Genomic DNA, 21,016 nt, shown 5'->3' on the forward strand with positions numbered 1-21,016 from the left:
CTGGGGGACAAGGTGCCCTCGAGTACAAACTTCTTTCATCGACAAATGCAAAATCCTCCATGGACCAAGCATTCTGCTGTATTTATTTTGATTTAAGGATAGGAAAAGTGCAGTATTATTAAGGTGGCAGGAGGTGGGACTCTGGTGAAACTTGTCATCAGTCTAGCTCAGCGCCCAGCTGCCTGTAAGTGGGAAGCTAGCACTTGATTGTCACTGTGAAGCCTGGTAAGGTATCTCTAGCTGGTTGGAGTGAATCCAGTCATGTGCCTCTCCCAGTTATGCAAAGTCCAACTCAGTCAGCAGAGCTAACCCTGGTGCTGTGTTGCAGACTCTAACATATCACCCCTGCCACCCTGGGCATTCCCTCTTCTTCCCCTCTCATTGAGCAAAACACACAGATGTCTGAACGTATGGACCACAGGGCACAAGGACAGCTTGAATTCTACTGTTAAACGGACCTATTGTATGATAAGATTGACTCTAGACCTCACAATCTACTTTGATTCCTCAGCACAAACCTGCCTTTTTCCATTCAGTCATTAATAAGTTGAAAGCCCATTTTTTTTCCTTCCACCTGGACACACTCAACTATTTTTCAGAAATCAAAAAAGAGGGTTGAACTGGCCACTACTAATTACATAAGAAAGGCTGATACCAATTCTCCAGGCTAGGCTGCAACCCTCCCATTTCTACTAAAGTCCCAGCTGACGCCTTGTTTTCATACTGTGGCGAGCATTCGGTCCATGATGACAGACGAGAAGAGCCCGTTCATCTCAACTGCCAGTTTCATTGCGACAAGCACAATAACAGACAGAGTGCCGTCACTCGATGAGAACCAACTCAGTCACATACAGACAGGGGAGGTGATTATTACACACCCGGTCACAGTCAGGGTGACCCACAAACACACAAGCAAACAACTGTATAACTTGAGCTGAAATGTAACAATAAATGAACTGGAACATCTCACTATAATTCCATGAATGCATGTTAAAGCAAGAACAATAAGTAGCACTGGCTGCTAGGAACGACCCCGAGAGCCACAATACATTATAACTGTGACCAAACTCAGCAAATTTTTCTTGAGTTGTTTTATGATGAACTGAGTTCATGAAAAGCATTATATAAAGCTAAGTTTTTCCTCCAAATTCCTACTTGGAGCTTATTTAATTAATTCTATTAAACACCATTTCTGATATTGAAAGCAAGTTTGGGATCAACTTAGCCTTTTTGGCCAAAACCACATTATCTGGAGTATGGAATGAAGCACCTCGGACTATGATTCAAGAATAAGTAGAAGAAATAGGAGCAAGTTTTGTCTTTTTGGACCTTTAACCTGCCACTGATCAAGGTCACCTCTGATTTACAGCCATATTTTTCTACATTACCACTGGATTTCCTTAATATCTAGATGCTCTACTGTAATTACTGAAGAATATGTCCTACAGCACAGAAACTGACCCTTCAGTCCACTAGGTCTGTGCCAAACATCAAGCACCCCTTTATCATAATCTGTTTTTATTCCCTCCCTACATTCTCCTCAGCTCCCACTGATTCTACTACTCATCAGCAGGGGAAATCGACAGTACCCAATTAACCTATCCACTTGTACATAGAAACATAGAAAACCTACAGCACAAAATAGGTCCTTTGGCCCACAAAGCTGTGCTGAACATGTCCTTAACATAGAAATTACCTAGAGTTACCCATAGCCCTCAATTTTTCTGAGCACCATGTACCTATCCAGGAGTCTCTTAAAAGACCCTATCGTAACCACCTCCACCACCTTCGCCGGCAGCTCATTCCATACATTCACCACTCTCTGTGTAAAAAACTTACCCCTGACATCTCCTCTGTACCTACTTCCAAGCACCTTAAAACTGCCCTCCCATGTTAGCCATTTCAGCCCTGGGAAAAAGCCTCTGACTATCCACATGATCAATACATCTCATCATCTTATACACCTCTAGCAGGTCACCCCTCATCCTCCGTTGCTCCTAGGAAAAAAGGCCAAGTTCACTCAACCTATTCTCATAAGGCATGCTCCCCAATCAGGCAACATCCTTGTAAATCTCCTCTGCACCCTTTCTATGGTTTCCACATCCTTCCTGTAGTGAGGTGACCAGACTGAGCACAGTATTCCAAGTGGGGTCTGACCAGGGTCCTATATAGCTGCAACATTGCCTCTCAATGCAACATTACTTATCGGCTCTTACACTCAATCCCATGGTTGATGAAGGCCAATGCACCGTATGCTTTCTTAACCACAGAGTCAACCTGCACAGCACCTTTGAGTGTCCTATGGACTCGGATCCCAAGATCCCTTTGATCCTCCACACTGCCAAGAGTCTTACCATTAATACTATATTCTGCCATCATATTTGACCTACCAAAATGGACCACTTCACACTCATCTGAGGTGAACTCCATTTGCCACTTCTCTGCCCAGTTTTGAATCCTATCAATGTCCTGCTGTAACCTCTGACAGCCCTCCACACTGTCTACAACACCTCCAACCTTTGTGTCATCAGCAAACTTTCTAACCCATCCCTCCACTTCCTCATCCAGGTCCTTTAAAAAAATCAGGAAGAGTAGGGGTCCCAGAACAGATTCCTGAGGCACACCACTGGTCACCGACCTCCATGCAGAATATGACCTGTCTACAACCACTCTTTGCCTTCTGTGGGCAAGTCAGTTCTGGATCCACAAAGCAATGTCCCCTTGGAACCCACGCCTCCTTACTTTCTCAATAAGCCTTGCATGGGGTACCTTGTCAAATGCCTTGCTGAAATCCATATACACTACATCTACTGTTCTACCTTCATCAATGTGTTTAGTCACATCCTCAAAAAATTCAATCAGGCTCGTAAGACATGACCTGCCCTTGACAAAGTCATGCTGAGTATTCCTAATCATATTATGCCTCTCCAAATGTTCATAAATCCTGCCTCTCAGGATCTTCTCCATCAACTTACCAACCACTGAACTAAGATTCACTGGTCTATAATTTCCTGGGCTACCTGTACTCCCTTACTTGAATAATGGAACAACATCCACATCTCCAATCTTCCAGAACCTCTCCCATCCCCATTGATGATGCAAAGATCATCGCCAGAGGCTCAGCAATCTCCTCCCTCACCTCCCACAGTAGCCTGGGATACATCTCTTTTGGTCACGGCGACTTATCCAACTTGATGCTTTCCAAAAGCTCCAGCAGATTCTCTTTCTTAATATCCACATACTCAAGCTTTTCAGTCCGCTGAAAATCATCCCTACAATTGCCAAGATCCTTTTAGATAGATAGATAGATAGATAGATAGATACTTTATTCATCCCCATGGGGAAATTCAACTTTTTTTCCAATGTCCCATACACTTGTTGTAGCAAAACTAATTACATACAATACCTAACTCAGTAAAAAAATATGATATGCATCTAAATCACTATCCGTAGTGAATACTGAAGCAAAGTGCTCATTAAGTACCTCTGCTGTCTCCTCCGGTTCCATGCACACTTATCTACTGTCACACTTGATTGGTCCTATTCTCTCACGTCTTATCCTCTTGCTCTTCACATACCTACATCTTCAGAACTCGTGTGGAATTCCAAGCACCCAGAGGAATTCCATGCCATCCCAGAGAGAACACTGAAATTCTACAAAGGCAGCATGCAAGGTCAGCAGCTGGAACCATGAGGCAGTGGCTCTATTGGCTGTGTCAATATTGCCTTTTATAACAAGCAGGACTCTACAAAATACTTCACAAACAATCTGTCTTTCGTGTATTAAGAGTTGTTCTTATTCCTAAAGGCCTTTGGTTGATCTCCTATGCTGTATAATGTGTACGGTTGAATAACTTGAACTTTAACTTTTGCACGCGTGTTGAAGGGAAATTTGTCATCATTGGAAGGGAACTCCATTACACGAGAAAGCCTTAAGCTTCTGACAGGTATGAAGGGTTGTCTCTGTTTTTTCCCCAGTCTAATCAACAGAGGAGGCTCCACACATGAGTGGGAAAGCTATTTAAAAAGGAGCATACGCAAACTTTTGACTTTTACCTGCGGCCCAATTGAATCCGACAGAGGAGGCTCCACACAAGTCGGGGCGATCGATTTAAAAAGGGTATTGGCTTTTACTGTCAGGACAATTGTACCTAGATTTATTAGCAAGGGCCATTGGTAGGGACAAGTGGAGTGGTCATTGTGTGATTGGGCCAGTGTTAGACTGGGGAGGCTTTGGCGAGGTAAGTTTCTTCTTCATTCTGCGTCGGATAGTGCAGTGAGAATGGCTCTAGGGACTGTGTTGTGTTCTTTGTGTGAGACGTGGGAACTCTGGGAGAGCTCCAACCTCCTGGATAGCCACGTCTGCACCAGGAAAGTGAGGAGATGATAGATAGGAGCCACAGGGATGTAGTCACCCCTACGTTGCAGAGGAGTGTGTGACTGGGAGGGGAGAGAAAGTACAGTACCCCTGTGGCCATTCCCCTCAATAATAAGTATATTGTTTTGGTTCATCTTGAGAGAGACAACCTGCCAGGGGAGTAGCCATAGCAATGAGTCTCTGGCACTGAGTCTGGCACTGTGGCTCAGAAGGGAAGGGCCACAATAATAATAAGGGATTTCTTAGTTAGAAGAGTAGATATGAGATTCTGTGGACACAAAAGAGACACCTGGAAGGTATGTGGTGCCAGGGTCAAAGATGACTTGGATCCAGTCCACGGCATTTTAAAGGGGGAGGATGAACACCCTGACGTCTGGTACATATTGGCACCAGTGATATAGGTAGGAAGAGAGAGGAGGCCCTGAAAAGAGAATTTAAGGAGTTAGGTTGAAAGCTGAAAAGCAGGACCCCCTGTGTAGTTATCACTGAATTGATGCCTATGCCAAGTGCCAGTGAGGGTAAGAATAAGATGATTTGGCAGATGAATGTGTGGCTGAGGAAGTGGTGCAGGGGGCAGGACTTCCGATTTCTGAACCATTGGGATCTCTTCTGGGGAAGGTGTGACTTGTACAAAAGGGTCGAGTAATACCTGAACCCCAGATGGAGAAATATCTTTGCAGGCAGTTTTTCTAGAGCTGTTGGGAAGGGTTTAAAAGAATTTGGCAGGGCGATGGGAATTGGAGTGAGAGGGCTGGGGGTGGAGCTGTTGGTATATGAGCAGGTGATGTGCATAAGCCTGTCAGGATGGACAGGCAGATGATAGGGCAAATTACAGTCAGTAGGATGAGTTGCGGTATAACATGGGGACAAAATTGAAGAGGCTGATGAATACAGGACTGAAGGTGTTATATTTCAATGCCCACTGTCTATGGAATAAGGTAGTGCAGTTTAGAGATTGGCAGTTGTGATGCTGTGGGCATCACTGAGTCGTGGCTGGAAGAAGATTATAGTTGGGTGCTTAACATCCAAGGATACATATTGTACTGTATTGAAAATACAGACAGGTAGGCAAAGGGTTAACATGGCTCTGTTGGTAAAAATGAAATCAAATCCTAAGAAAGAGGAGACATAGGATCAGCAGATGTACAATCATTGTGGGTAGATTTAAGAAATTGCAAGGGTAAGTAAGACCCTGATGGGAGTTATATACAGGCCTCTGAACGGTAGCCAGCATGTGGGATATAAATTACACATGAGATAGAAAAGGCATGGATAAAGGTCATGTTTCAATTGTCAGAGGGGATTTCAATATGCAGGTAGATTGGGAAAATTGATTTGTACCTGGATTCCAAGACAGAAAATTTGTTCAGTGCTTACAAGATGGGCTTTTTAGAGCAGATTGTGGTTGAGCCCACTAGGGGAAAGGTTATTCTAGATTGTGTGTTGTACAATGAAGCAGATTTGATTAATGAGTTTAAGTTAAAGGAACCATAGGAGACAGTGATCATAATATATTAGAATTCACCCTGCAGTATGAGAGGGAGACGATAAAGTCAGATGTATCATTACTACAGCAGAGTAAAGGGAATTACAGAGGCATGAGAGAGGAGCTGGCCAAAGTTGATTGGAAGGGGAGACTAGCAGGGTTAATGGGAGTACAACAATGGCTGGAGTTTCTGGGAGCAATTTAGAAGATGCAGGATAGATACATACCAAAGAATAAGTATTCTAAAGACAGAATGATGCAACTGTGGCTGACAAGAGAAGTCAAAGATGATATCCAAGCAAAAGAGAGGGTATATAATAGAACAAAAATTAGTGGGAAGTTCGAAGATTGTGAAGCTTCTGAAATTCAACAGAAAACACCAAAAAAGCCAAAAGGACAAAAAAGATGACATATGAAGGTAAGCTAGCCAATAATATCAAAAAGGATACCAAAATCTTTTCAGATATATCAAGAGTTAAAGAGAGGCAAGAGTAGATATCGGGCCCTGGAAAATTATGCTGGAGAGATAGTAATGGAGGGCAAGGAAATGGCAGACAAAATGAATAAGTATCTTGCATCAGTCTTCACTGTCGAAGCCACTCCCAATATGCCAGAGGTACAAGAGTGTCAAGGGGCAGAAGTGAGTGCAGTAGCCAGTATTAGGAAAAAGGGGCTTGGGAAGCTGTAAAGTCTGGAGGTAGATAAGATACCTGGACCAGATGGACTACACCCCAGTGTTCTCAAAGAGGTAGCTGAGGAGGTTGTGGAGGCATTAGTAATGATTTTTCAAGAATCACTAGATTTTGGCCTGGTTCCAGGGGACAGGAAAATTGCAAATGTCACTCCACTCTTCAAGAAGAGAGGGAGACAGAAGAAAGGAATTTATAGGATAGTTAGGCTGACTTCAGTGGTTGGGAAGATGTTGGAATAGATTGTTAAGGATAAGGTCTCTGGGTACTTGGAGGCACATGACACAATAGGCCAAGCATGATTTCCTTAAGGGAAAATCTTGGCTGAGAAATCTTTGGAATTCTTTGAAGAAACAAGGATGTAAAGCTGAGGCCTTACATGGCACGAGTGAGTCCTCACTTGGGATATTGTGAGCAGTTTTAGGCTACTTATCTAAGAAAGGATTTGCTGACATTAGAGAAGGTTCAGGAAATTGATTCCATGATTGAAAGGCTTATCATATGAGGAGTGTTTGATGGCTGTGGACCTGTACTCACTGAAATTCAGAAAAATGAGGGAGGATCTAATTGAAATCTATTGAATGTTGAATGGCCTCAATAAAGTGGATATGGAGAGAATGTTTCCTATAGTGGAGGGGGGAGGGATCTAGGACCAGAGGGCACAACCTTAGAATAGAGAGCGACGTCCATTTGGAATAGAAATGAGGAGTAATTTATTTAGCCAGACAGTGGTGACTCTGTGAAATTCAATGCCACAGGCGGCTATGGAGGTCAGGTCATTGAGTATATTTAAGGCTCAGTTTAGTAGATTTTTAAAAAGTCAGGGTGTGAAAGATTAAGAGGGGAAGGCAGAAGAATGGAGTTGTGTGGGAAATACAGCAGACCTGATGGGTCAAATGGCCTAATTATAGACTTATGGTCTAAATAACAAGTAGGATACATAAAGGAAAATCGGTGGATTTTGTGTACTTGGACTTTCAGAAGGCTTTTGACAAGATGCCACACATAAGGCTGCTTGACAAGAGCCCACAGTAATACAGGAAAGATCCTATCTTGGATAGAGGATCGGCTGACTGGCAGGAGGCAAAGAGTGGGAATAAAAGGAGTCTTTTCTGGTTGGCTGCCAGTGATTAGTTACCTTCCATAGGGGGGTATATGTCAATGATTTGGATGATGGAGGTGATAGCTTTGTGGCTAGGGTTGCAGGCAATTCAAAGATAGGTGGAGGGGCAGGTAGTGTTGATGAAGCAGAGAGGCTGCAGAAGAACTTAGACAGATTAGGAGAAAGGGCAAAAAGTGGCAGACGGAATACAGTGTAGAGAAGTATATGGACATGCACTTTGGCATAAATTACATTCCAAAAGGGGGGAAAGTTCAAAAATCCGAGGTGCAAAGGGACTTGTGTGTCATTGTGCAGGATTCCCAAAAGTTTTCTTGCAGGTTGAGTCACTGGTGAGGAAGGCAAATACAATGTTTGCATTTATTTTGAGAGGACTGGAATATAAAATCAAGGATGCAATGTTAAGGCTTTATAAGGCTCTGATGAGGCCTCACTTGGAGTACTGTGAGCAGCTTTGGGCCTCTTATCTAAGAAAGGAAGTGCTGGCAATGGAGAGTATTCAGGGGAGGTTCACGAGAATAATTCTGGGAATGAAAGAGTTATCACATAAGAATTGTTTGATGGCTCGGGGCCTGTACCCACTGGAATTTAGAAGAATGGTGGGGGGGTGGATTTAATTGAAAGCTGACTGTTGAAAGGCCTAGATTGCGTAGATGTAGAGATGATGTCTCCTGTAATGGTGGGGCCAGGGGCTCAGAGGGTACAATCTCAGAATTGAGGGTATCCATTTAGAGTGGTGATGAGGAGGAATTTCTTTAGCTAGAGGGTGGTGAGTCAATGGAATATGTTGCCACAGGTGGCTGTGGAGGCCAGGTCATTGGGTATATTTAAGGTGGAGGTTTATAGGTTCTTGAAGAGTCAAGGTGTGAAAGGTTGCACAGAAAAGGCAGGAGATTGGGGTTGAGAGGGTTAATAAATCAGCCATGATGGAATGGCAGAGCAGACTCAATGGGCCAAAAGCTTAATTCTGCTTCTGTCTCTTTAGTCTTTGGTCTTATTGTCTTCTGCTATCCACCACACACCCCTCCTTTTTATCATAAAACATATTGCATTGTCACATAACTTAGATCACATTATCATTTATAAATTCAAGCAAGGTATAAGCAAATTCACAAGGTGCATCAGATTCTACAGATTTTTGTGATTCTATTTTACTGAAGGTGCAAAGAGACTACAGAAACCACATCATGTTATTGTTGGATTTTCTGAAAGCCGTTCTGTGTGCAATTTTAAAGCCACATTCATGTCTGTGTTACTACTAAACAATGGCAATTGAGGTACTTACCTTAGTGCTGATGTGAAAGAGATTTGTGAAGAATCTCTCAAACATTAAAAAAACCTTTGTGTATCACTATGAAACATACATAGACCCAATGTTTCAAGCTGGATAATAGAAAACTACTCAACATGGTGTCACCTGTTTTGTTTTGTATCAATCTTTTAAATAATGGAAATACTTAAAATGGCTAGATTCCATTGAAGACCCACATAAAAGAGAGCCTTTTCTGATAAATCTTGTATGTTCATGACACTTATGGCCATTGAGTCTTCCCACTCGATGGATGAGAATGATTCAGCAGCAACAAAGTTCTGATATTCTACCCTCTCACAAGCAATCATCTTACACAAGAGATATAAAGCTCACTGTGTGAAGTTGACCTCCAACAATTGCTCAAAGGAGCTTCCTTGTGAATTACCAGTCTATTTCTATTGGTTATAGCAGATATTTTATTTTTTTTACACTACAATAGGGGTTAGAAGTATTTCTGAATGTCTTAAAGCACTTTGGAATGTTGTGAGTTTATCAAAAGGTTCCAAAAAAAAGAAGCAAGCAAGTCCTTCTTCCTTTATATCATCTGACTACACCCTGACTTCTTTCACCTCCCTTTCCAGTCCTAATGAGGTGTCTTGGCCCGAAACATCGACTAGTCATTCCCGTAGACGCTGCTTGACATGCTGAGTTCCTCCAGCATTTTGTATATGTTACCCTGACTACTCCCTGAGTGTTCTTGCTGGACAAGTAAGTGAAAAATCAGCCAATTGCAACTCATTTCAGTAATCTTCATATAAATATGTAAAAAGATCAATTTTGACTTGTAAAGTTTAAATTGTTACGTACCCGTGACACGTGACAGTGGTACCCTTGTCACGTGACTGGGGTTGAAGTTATACTGGACATGAGGTAATGGTGGAGTGATGTCATTTTCCCGCCAGTAGAGGTCATGTGACAGGTTTTTTTCTACAGGGTATAAAAGGGAGACCCACCCTGTCAGGTGGGGCAGTTCGTGGCTGGATTTGCCAAGATGACTTCATATCACTGGGTGATTTAATGTGATGACGCAGTTTAGTTAAAAATGAAGTTTTATATAATGCCTAAAGTTTAAAAGGTCAGAGCTAACGATTTCTTTGCTAAGGGAGAATGAAGTTTGGAAAATGGAGATCGAGGAAAATCGATTTTCGATGGATTGACTTCGACCTTGTGTGATCCTCATTCGGAAGGATTTCGTTTACTATTCTCATGATAGTCTCCGCTGGAAAAAGCGGGAGATTGAGAATATTGTGGAAGGAAGGTCAGTCACTTTAAGTTGTTATATTTAATAAAATTCGACGTGGGAGTTCGACGCTGGGAATCGAAGGACATCGACGTGGAAGAGAATTTACATCGCTTTTAAAAGTCTCTCCTTTTAAAAGTACCGTGAGCTTTTGAACTGTCGGCATATCGTTCTTTGAACTGTTTTCATTCGGCAATTCGCTTTGGAGAACTGTTTTTTTTCAATACTACTTTAAAGACTGTTTGAGACTGCAAAGCTATTAAGAACTGTCTGAGAAGCTGAGCTCAGATCATTGGGTTTGTTTACTTTTGAAGGGGGTTTGTTATCAGTGTTTAATAAACGTGTTATTTGTTATAAAAACCCTTCGTCTAACTCATCTATAATTATTGTTGCCTGAATACGTAACAAAATCAACATTCAGTATCCACTCCCATTTCGTTTTCTGCTGATTTGCTGCTAAATATGCATTCATTTCATTCCTAAAAGTAAGTGCTTTTGAATGTACTACGGACGCACCACTGTAATTACCATGACAAGCTGCAAACACCGTCAGTTCACAAAAAAAACCTGGTGACTGCAGGTTTTCTTTGGTGTAGTATATCCATAGCTTTCTATTCCTTGTGTTTTCTTTCTTCTAAGTCTATTCCAAAGTACTTCCAACCATCTTCTTTCCTTCCACTCTCCCAAAGCTAAGGTCATCCCAAACTCTGCCATCCCAGTCCTAGTGTGCATCGGTCCCTGGTCATCCTGAACCTCGGGTTGGTGGCCTAATTTGACTCTTCCTTGAACATTCTCACTTGTTTTCCTATTATTCCATGCACTCATTCCTGCCTATCCTTGTCTTCTCTGGCCCAAAGAGTTGGAATTCCATGCTCTCTATGGTCTAATTCTGACCCTCTCTGAATTTATACTACACTCGTCTGGTGGCATTGCTGCCAGAGCCATAACTTTACAATTCCTCCCTTAAGCCCCTCTGTCTCCCTACTACTTCCCTCCTTTAAGAATCTCATTAAAACCTAGCCTCTTGGCCAAACTGTCCAAATAGCTCCTTGTATGTTAGAAGATGTTATGATAGATCAATAATATTCCTATGAAGCACCTTTGGCCTGTTTTTGTCATGTTCAAGGCTCTATACAAGTTAGATATTGTTGATTTGGGTAGACTGAGGGGTGGTTCATTTCTTGTATCTACAGTAATTGAAGGCATGGATAACATGCAAATGGATTGGATATTTGATGTCACAAGATGAGAAAATCTGCAGATGCTGAAAATCCAAAGCAATACACACAAAATGTGGAGGAACTCAAGGTGAGGCAACACTTCACTTATGAGTCTGTTGGGGTAATCTATTGCATCTGGTGCTCCTGGTGCGGCCTCCTCTACATTGGCGAGATCCGACGCAGATTGGGGGACCACTTTGTCGAGCACCTCCGCTCCATCTGCCACAACAGACAGGATCTCCCGGTTGCCACCCACTTCAACTCTCCTTCACTTTCCCATTTGGATATGTCCATACATGGCCTCCTCTACTGCCATGATGAGGCCAAACTCAGGTTGAAGGAGCAACACCTCATATACCATCTGGGTAGACTCCAGCCCCTTGGTATGAACATCGAATTCTCCAACTTCCAGTAATTCCCTCCCTCTTCCTTCCCTTCCCCTATCACACTTTCACTCTGCCTCCTCTTCTAGCTGCCTATCACCTCTCTCATGATTCTGCCTTCTTCTACTACCCATAGTGCTTTCCCTTTACATTCCCTCTTCACCGCTCCTGATTAACCCCTCCTGGCTTCCCCTACCCCACCCCTTGATCTCTCCTCTGATTGGTTTTTCACCAGCACCTTCCCCTCCCCCCACTTTCTTTATAGGGCCCCTGCCCCCTCCTTCTTCAGTCCTGACGAAGGGTCTCGGCCCGAAACATTGACTGCTCCTTTCAACGGATGCTGCCCGACCTGCTGAGTTCATCCAGCTTGTTTGTACGTGTGGAGGAACTCAGCTGGTCAGGCACAATCTATGGAAATGTCAGAATGCTGGAGTAGGAATCAAATCACAGACCCAGTTCTGTGCACACAGTGATATTAATTGAGGAACAAATCCCAAGGTACAAACAAAGTCAGCATCAAAGTTCAGGCAGAGATCAAAACATCCAGAGAAATCCTAAAAACCAGAATCAGGACACAGGCAGAGTCGATATTCAGACAGATAGAGTACAGATACAAATGCTGGAAAGGCTCAGGAAAATTCACTGGCACAATCTGGCAACAAACAGGTGAAAACACAGGACTGAAATACACTGAGCAATAAACAGAGAGGCAGATGATAGGTGGAGCACAATGAGACACAGGTGGCAGCAATACAGGTAATGATGAGAAACAGAGGAGACGCGGAGTATTCAGTAACACAGGGCCCGAGTAGAGCAGGAGCGGGGACAGGAGCACATGGCAATACAAAACCACAGACTGACAGCTAGGGGAAACACACCAAAAGATAGAGTTCATCTGGAGGTACTGACAGAAAAAGAGTAAACAGTCGACATTTCTGGCTGAGACCCTTTATCAGGACTTCATTCAGTACTGATGATGAGCCTCAATCCAAACCATCAACTGCTTACTCTTTTCTATAGATGCTACCTGGCCTGCTGAGTTCCTCCAGAATTTTATGGGTAATTTACATGATTGGTTCAAGCAGGAGTAGATGTTCCTATCGTCAATCTGAAATGATAACTCATCTCCTGTCTCCATAGATGCTGCCTGACTTGCAAAGTCTCTGATTTGTTTGAGTAAGCAGGGGTTGAGGATTTCTGTACATTTTATTTTTAAGTTATTGACCAAAACAGAAAATGTTGGAAGAGACTCAAGAAAATCTGCTGATGCTGGAAATCTTAAATAGCACACACAGAATGTTGAAGGAACTCAGCAGGTCAGGCAGCATTTATGGAGGGCAATAGACCATCAACTTTTGAGGGCAAGATCTTTCATCAGGAATGGAAGTGAAGGGGGCAGAAGCCAGGATAAGAAGGTGGGAAGATGGGGAGATGTATAATCTGGCAGGTGATTGGTGGGACCAGGTGAGAGGGTGGGGAGGAAGGATGGTGTGAGAAGCTGAAAGGTGATAGGTGGAAGAGGTAAAGGGCTGAAGAAGAAGAAATTTTATCAAAGAAGACGGTGGACCATGGAGTAAGGAAAGGAGGTGGAGAACCAAAGGGAGGTGATGGGGGGGGGGGGAGCTAGAAGAGAAAGGTGAGAGAGCCATCAGAATGGGGAGAAACAAGTAAATGAGGGAGGAGAACAGAGGGGAGAGAAGTAGTTATTGCTAGAAGAACTCAGTCAGAGAAGTAGAATACGTGGAAAGAGAAGCCAGTTAAGGGTTTCACTTGAAGATCTTTAGTTTATGGGATGGAGATGGGAAATAATCAAAGCACCAGTGTAGAAATAAGGATCTGGAGACCCATACCACAGCATATTTGCCCTGAGGGTCTGTAAAAGGGGCAAAGAGGTTCTTTAGTTTGAACCCGCCTGAAATATCTACAGGTCTCAATTATTTAATCTTTCTGTCAGGATTGAGAAAGGGTGGTAAAAGGTCACAAAATCAAGCAGTGGAATAGTGACAGGATAACACAGTAGTACAGAAATTATGGATGCTCTCCCCCATTATAATGTGAGTGGCCTTCAGTGAATCTATTTCCCTGGAGGCTGCGCTGCATGAAGGCCAGTTTTACAGCAGGAAGCCAAAAGAGAAACTTCTCAGGTTGCCAGAGCCTGATTTACTGCAAGGTCCGGGGCTGACAAAACAATCGAAGCTCTGCTCCATTCCTGGATTTGATCGCTATTAAGCTTTTGAGTCATGTTTCCTTTATGTTTGTGGCAGAATTGCCATAACCCATTGTTATTACATAAATCTCCTTCCAGCTGTCAACAAGCTGTTGCATGGAAATTGCAAGTAGATCCCATTGACCACATGCAGTGTGAAGATTGATTTGAGTAGCATTGACCTCTCCTTGCTATTACAGCTGGCGCTGAGCTACACATTGGTTTGGCTTGGCCAAGCCGGTAATGAGCATTTCACAGCACAGCTGGCAATGACTGTAGTCACTTCACAAATTATGTTATCATTAGTTTAATGGCAACTACCAGCTAGATTTTCCATGGACAATACAAAGAAAGACACATCTATTTGGCATTGAAAGCATCGAGAAAAGCACAAATGTGCCTTTTTGTAACATTTTGTAACATTGTCACCATCGACGATATCTTCAAGCAGCAGTGCCTCATGAAGGTGCATCATCACTCACCAGCCAGGCCATCTTTTCTCATTACTACCATCAGAAAGGAGGCACAGAGACCTAAACACATCAACAGCCTCTTCCGCTCTGCCATAATAATATTGATCTAACTTATAGTAATATATTTCTTGCTGATTTGATTTGATGCTAATGAAGCATTTCACTTTGTTTTGATGCACATGTAACAAGTAAGTCTAATCTTTAGACAAATAAAGCTAAGCTAATCCTAGTGAAAAGAAATTAGCATTTAATTCTCCTTGGAATGACATTCTCCTTTTCTTGAAATGTTGATCCTTCATTTTACACTCGCCCACTAATAAAAGCATTTCAACACCAGCCCTCTTATACCCCTTAGAATGTTATGTTTCAATAAGATAATCTCTTATTCTTTGAAACTCCGAAGAATACAGATCTAACATGTTTAGCTTTTCTTGATGTTCTTCCCAAATGGCACTCAACTCTGATAGCAAGGCTCAAAGACAGCTTCTATCCCGTTGTTATCATACACTTTAACGGACCTCTTGTACAATAAGATGGATTCTTGACCTCACAATCTACCTTGTTATGACCTTGCGCTTTATTGGTTAATTGCACTGCACTTTCTCGGTATCTTTTACAATTTATTCTGGATTGTTATTGTTTTACCTTTATCTCAATGCACTGCGTAATGATTTGATCGGTATGAACAATATGCAAGACAAGCTTTTCACTGTATCTTGTAAATGTGACAAAAATAAATCAATTCCAATAGTGATACCAATGCCCTCAATACTGCACCAAAATGTCGGGCTGAGTTACAGACTCACTTTTTCAGAGTGGAACTTGAGCTTATAACTTGAGCAAGGCATAGTTGCCACTGGTAGAGAAATTGTAATACTGATTCCACAATTTTGCTCCAGCTCAAGTGGCCACAGTTCTCTTGGAAAGCCTCAAATTCGCAATGCAATATTCCTTAATTACTTTCACTCGGAAGCCTCTGGAAAAGCATGCTTTCTGCCTGGGAAAATTCTGGCCAAAAGTGATGCAGTTTGCTTTGTCACTGTGCTCTTAGGGCCTGCTCTCTACTTCCTCCACACCATCCACTGTCTTGGGTATGTAATGGCTTCTCTGTAACGTTCACTGCTGAGGTTATGGTTTCTCTGTAGCAGCAATGTTTGGGTTATGGCTGGAGATAACAGGACTGTTAGCCAATCGGGGATTGTTGTTTTGTCCTGTGTTTCCGGCAGGATGTTGTTTTCGCGGTCTTTTGTCGAGGGGAGATGAAGAGGGAAGACGCGTGTGGAGAGAGCTGGTAGACTACTGGACGGAGTGGACTGGGACCTGAGGTCGGAAGGTCGGCGCCGTTCGGAGGAGACCGATGGTGGAAGAATGACAACTGAGTGAGCTCCAATGTGAACTTCTGACTTGAATTGGGCCTTTTTTAATTTTCATTACTAATGCTATATTCAGATTAAGATTCATAAAGTCTATCATTTAATTGCATATGGTGTACTGTCTGATATTTTGCACTGTCGGTTTGTAATGGGGGGTACATTACACAGCATCCACACAAAGGTGATTACCCAGTTTGGCGGAGGCGAAGGCTGATTCCCCTAGACCAACACGAGCTGGGCGAGCCTGAGGGTTACAGGTAGAAAATTTCTCTGTACCCTTTCCTTTATTTTTGTGATACTTGGAAATATCACCTAACAATAACCTCACCAAAGGCAATTCTGTCTTTATTAAATTCTAGCTCTTCAGTGCAACTGCTCCAATGACCTTTACATTTAATGGCTCCATTGTTACGTTGGTCATCATTTGAAAACCATTGCTTGGATTTCGTTATTGCAGTTCTTCATGGTTTAGTATGTAATAAACTTCCATGAAGTCAGCTGAATCACCAGAACAGTTATAACCGAGCAGCGCTGTGTGGTCCAGGAGAACTTCACAAGTATTCAATGATCTACACTCCACTACCAGTGGCAGTGAATCCTAAAGCTGGCAGCTTCGGCCCTCTCAGTGATCAACGCTCTGCTCTCCTTCTCTACATATCGTTCTGCTGATACGTTGATCTTGTTGCACAGAACAGTGTAAGTCTGTACAGCTGACAGCTTCCAGCCGGTCCCCTCTGTGATCTTTATTTTAAACAGAAAGGAAACACAATGATCGGGACTTCCTTTGAAAAATCAATCCGAAAGCCAAGCACTGAATTGAAATTAAATGTTTTGACAAGACAGACGAACGATGTGTAACTAAATCAGTCACTGTGTTACTTGAAGTATGACAAATAGAGATATGCTTTACAAGATATCAGAAGCCATCATCATCAAATAGTCACTAGTTCTGATGAGAGGCTTCTTAAATCAAACCACAAGCAAAGGATAAGAGATCAATTAATTTACTTCAGTTCTCCTTCACTGCTTATTGCAATGTGTGTATGCACTGAGATAATTTATAAAACATGCAGATAATGGATTAACTGATTGTAGCATAGGAGAACAAAGTATATCATATTTATTAAAGGGAATAACTTCTTTGGCTCTGTTAAGAAATAATGGAACATTCTGCGCAGACGGATGAATAACCATTTATCTTTGATCTGAAAAATTAACTGCTGAGCCCTTTGCAGATGCTGCCTGATCTGCAAAATGATGGCAGCATTATTTTACATTTCCAACATGCCCAAAGCATCGACCTTAGAATAGCTACATGTGCTGTTAACAGTGCTGAAAGAAAGCGCATCCCGTGCACACAAAATGAAACAGCATAACCTGCGCGCATCGCGGTTGTCATAGGGTATTATTTCAGTCATGGGCATTTTCCGAGACAGACAACCCATCAGAGGAGGTGGACTTCTGACGGCTTGACTGAAACCAGTGCAGGTAAGAAATAACATCCCTTCCTCGCTGACAATTAGCACTCGCGCCCCTCAAGGATGTGCGCTTTGTCCACCTCTACTCTCTCTACACCCACTACTGTGTGGTTAGCAAAGCTCAAATCCTATTTATAAATTTGCTGATGACACAACTATTGTTGGGAGAATTTGAGATGGTGATGAGGAGATGTACAGGAGCTACATAGATCAGCTGGTTGAGTGGTGTTGCAACAACAACCTCGCACTCAACATCAGTAAGACCAAGGAATTGATTGTGGACTTCAGGAAGGGGATGTTGGGAGAACGTACACCAGTCCTCATTGAAGGATCAGCAGTGGAAAGGGTGAGCAGCTTCAAGTTCCTGGGTGTCAACATCTCTGAATATTGATGCAGTTACAAAGAAGGCACAAGAGTGGCTATATTTTATTAGGAGTTTGAGGAGACTTGGTATCTCACAAATTTCTGTAGATGTACCATGGAAAGCATTCTGATTTTTTGACCGGTAGGTCAAATTTGAAGACAGAATATAATATTAATGGTAAGACTCTTGGCAGAATGGGGGATCAGTGAGATCTTGGGGCCCACGTCCATAGGACACTCAAAGCTGCTGCACAGGTTGACAGTGTGGTTAAGAAGGCATGTGGTGTGTTGTCCTTCATCAACCGTGGGATTGAGTTCAAGAGCCGTGAGGTAAAGTTACAGCTATACAAGACCTTGGTCAGACCCCACTTGGAGTACTGTGTTCAGTTCTGGTCACCTCACTACAGGAAGGATGTGGATACTTTGGAGAGAGTGCAGAGGAGATTGACAACGATGTTGCCTGGATTGGAGTGCATGCCTTATGAGAACAGGTTGAGTGAACTTGGCCTTTTCTCCTTGGAGTGGCTGAGGATGAGAGGTGACCTGCTAGAGGTGTATAAGATGATGAGAGGCATTGATCGTGTGGATAGCTAGAGGCTTTTTCTCAGGGCTGAAATGGCTAATACAAGGGGGCATAGTTTTAAGGTGCTTGGAAGTAGATACAAGGGGATATCGGAGGTAGGTTTTTCACACAGAGAGTGGTGGGTGCGTGGAAAATCTCTGCCAGTGAAGGTGGTAGAGGCTGATACAATAGGATCTTTTAAGAGACTCTTAAATAGGTTCATGGAGCTTAGAAAAATAGAGGGCTATGCGGTAGAGAAATTCTAGGCAGTTTCTCGAGTAGATTACATGGTCGGCACAACATTGTGGGCCAAAGGGCCTGAAGTGTGCTGTAGATTTTCTATGTTCTGTGTTCTACCGTCTGATACAGAGGGGCATTGCGCACAATCAGAAAAAGCTGCAGAAAGTTGTAAAGTCAACCAGATTCCATCATGAGCACTAGGCTCTCCAGCATTGGGGTCAACTTCAAAAGGTGTTGCCTCAAGAAGGTGCCATCTATCATTAAGGACCCCCACAACCCAGGACATGACCTCTTTTCATTGCTACCATCAAGAAGGAGGTAGAGGAACCTGAAGACACACACTCAACGTTTCAGGAATAGCTTCTTCCCATCCACCATCAGATTTCTGAATGGACAATGAACCCATGAACACTACAACACTACTTCACTAATTTCTGCTCTCTTTTTGCATGACTTAGTTAATTTATATACTTAAACCCAGCTCTTACTCACAATCCTTGTTCAGTCATATGACACAGCCAGCCTCAACCAGTTGCTCCTAGCCTTCAGTCACCTTTTTGCCTTATCACGTTAAGTATCTGTTCCCTTTTGTTTTGTGGCCTTTCATGGTGTTATTTTGCAGTTTATTAGTAAAATATTGTGTACTGTTAAATTACCTCTGCTGCTCTGCCTTTGGATCAAGCATCCTCTACATTGCCTGACAGCTGCCACAAAACAACAAATTCCATGTCATACTGGATGCCCTGATTCTGAATTTATGAACTGCACAACCCTTAGGAGCATTGGTGGACCCTGAGATGCAAGTCCACAGCTCCCTGATAGTGGCAACACACATACTGTAGGTAGAGTAGTAAAGAAAGAGTAAGGCATGCCTGCCTTCATCGTTAGAGCATTGAATATAAAAGGTAGGAACTCATGTCGTAGCCGTATAAAGCTTTGCTTCAGCCACATTTGGAGTACCAAGTGCAGTTCTGGTCACTGCATTACAGGAAGGAAGTGAAGGCTCTGGAGAGGGGGTTCACCAGAATGTTGCCTGGATTAGAGAGAATTAGCTATAAGGAGATGGAAGAAGGTGATATGACATCAACCTTTAACCAGCATTAAACACGGTAATAGGCATCCGATAGTCTCAAGAGACCATGGATTTGTGCCTTGGAAAGTTTCCAGGGCGCAGGCCTGAGCAGGGTTGTATGGGAGACCGGCAGCTGCCCATGCCGCAAGTCTCCCCTCTCCACGCCACCGATATTGTCCAAGGGAAGGGCAAGGGCTGATACAGCTTGGTACCGGTGTCATTGCAGAGCAATGTGTGGTTAAGTGCCCTGCTCAAGGACACAACACATTGCCTTAGTTGAGGCTCGAACTAGCGAACTTCAGATCTCTAGACCGATGCCTTAACCACTTGGCCACAGTAAAAGCAGAGATAATAACAGTAATTCAGAGACATTTAGTCAGATACATGTAGAGACAAAACATAAAGGGATACAGATGATATGCAAACAGTTGTGCAGCTTAAATTGACATCATGCTCAGCACATTGTCTGCCAACGGGCCTGTCCCTGTGCTGTGCTTTCTATGTTCAAAGGGTCTTCAAAACTCAGTTGTCCTAAAGTCTTTACTGAGTTTGGAAGTTGTGCCCACATTTTCTTTGCCTTCATTTGCTCATTTACCTGGGTCAAGATCTCTGTGACAGCCAGGTGCCCAACAATAGGGACTTACCATCGTTGATGCTGGCTCACTTTGTAGTGAGCAAGTAGATTCTGCATCTGATAACTTCAAAGTTCACAGTAAATTTATTATCAAAGTACATATCTGTCACCATACACCACATTGAGAATAATTTTCTTCCAGGCATTCACAGTAAGACAAAGAAATACAATAGAATCAACACAAAAACACAGACTGACAAATGACCAATGTGCAAAAAAACCGTGAAAATACAAAAAAAAATATTAAGTAAATAATACTGAGAACATGAGTTGTGGAATCCTTGAAAGTGAGTTCATTGGTTGTGAAATCAGTTCAATGATGAGGTGAATGCAGTTATCCACACTGATTCAAGAGCCTGATGGCTGTTGGATTATACTGTAAGTGTTGCAAGGACATGACTAAGGATGAACCCAAGTGCAGGATACAGGCATGGCGACATGGTCGAGAGGCGCTAGCACAGTCGCGACCATGGAGCAGATACCCAGGAGAGTCTTTACTCAGAGACAAGGTTCACGTAGAATATCCAGGGAATGGTGCGGAGTTAGGAACTAACAGTCCTAAGGGATCAGGAAAAGAGTTGACCAACGAACTGGCAGCTCATTGCTGTGACTCCAGGGTTCTTATCCTGCATTCCCTGATGGAAAGCAGGTGTGCTGTAATTAATGGAACTGGGAACAATTGGAAATCAGACGAGGGGATTAAGGCCCAATCAAGGAGAAAATATCAAGATGGGGGATTGCCAGACACGACCATGACAGTAAGTGCTCCTGAACCTGGTGCTGAGGG

This window comes from Hemitrygon akajei, chromosome 11, assembly GCF_048418815.1.
Source record: "Hemitrygon akajei chromosome 11, sHemAka1.3, whole genome shotgun sequence".
NCBI classification, from domain to species: Eukaryota; Metazoa; Chordata; class Chondrichthyes; order Myliobatiformes; family Dasyatidae; genus Hemitrygon; species Hemitrygon akajei.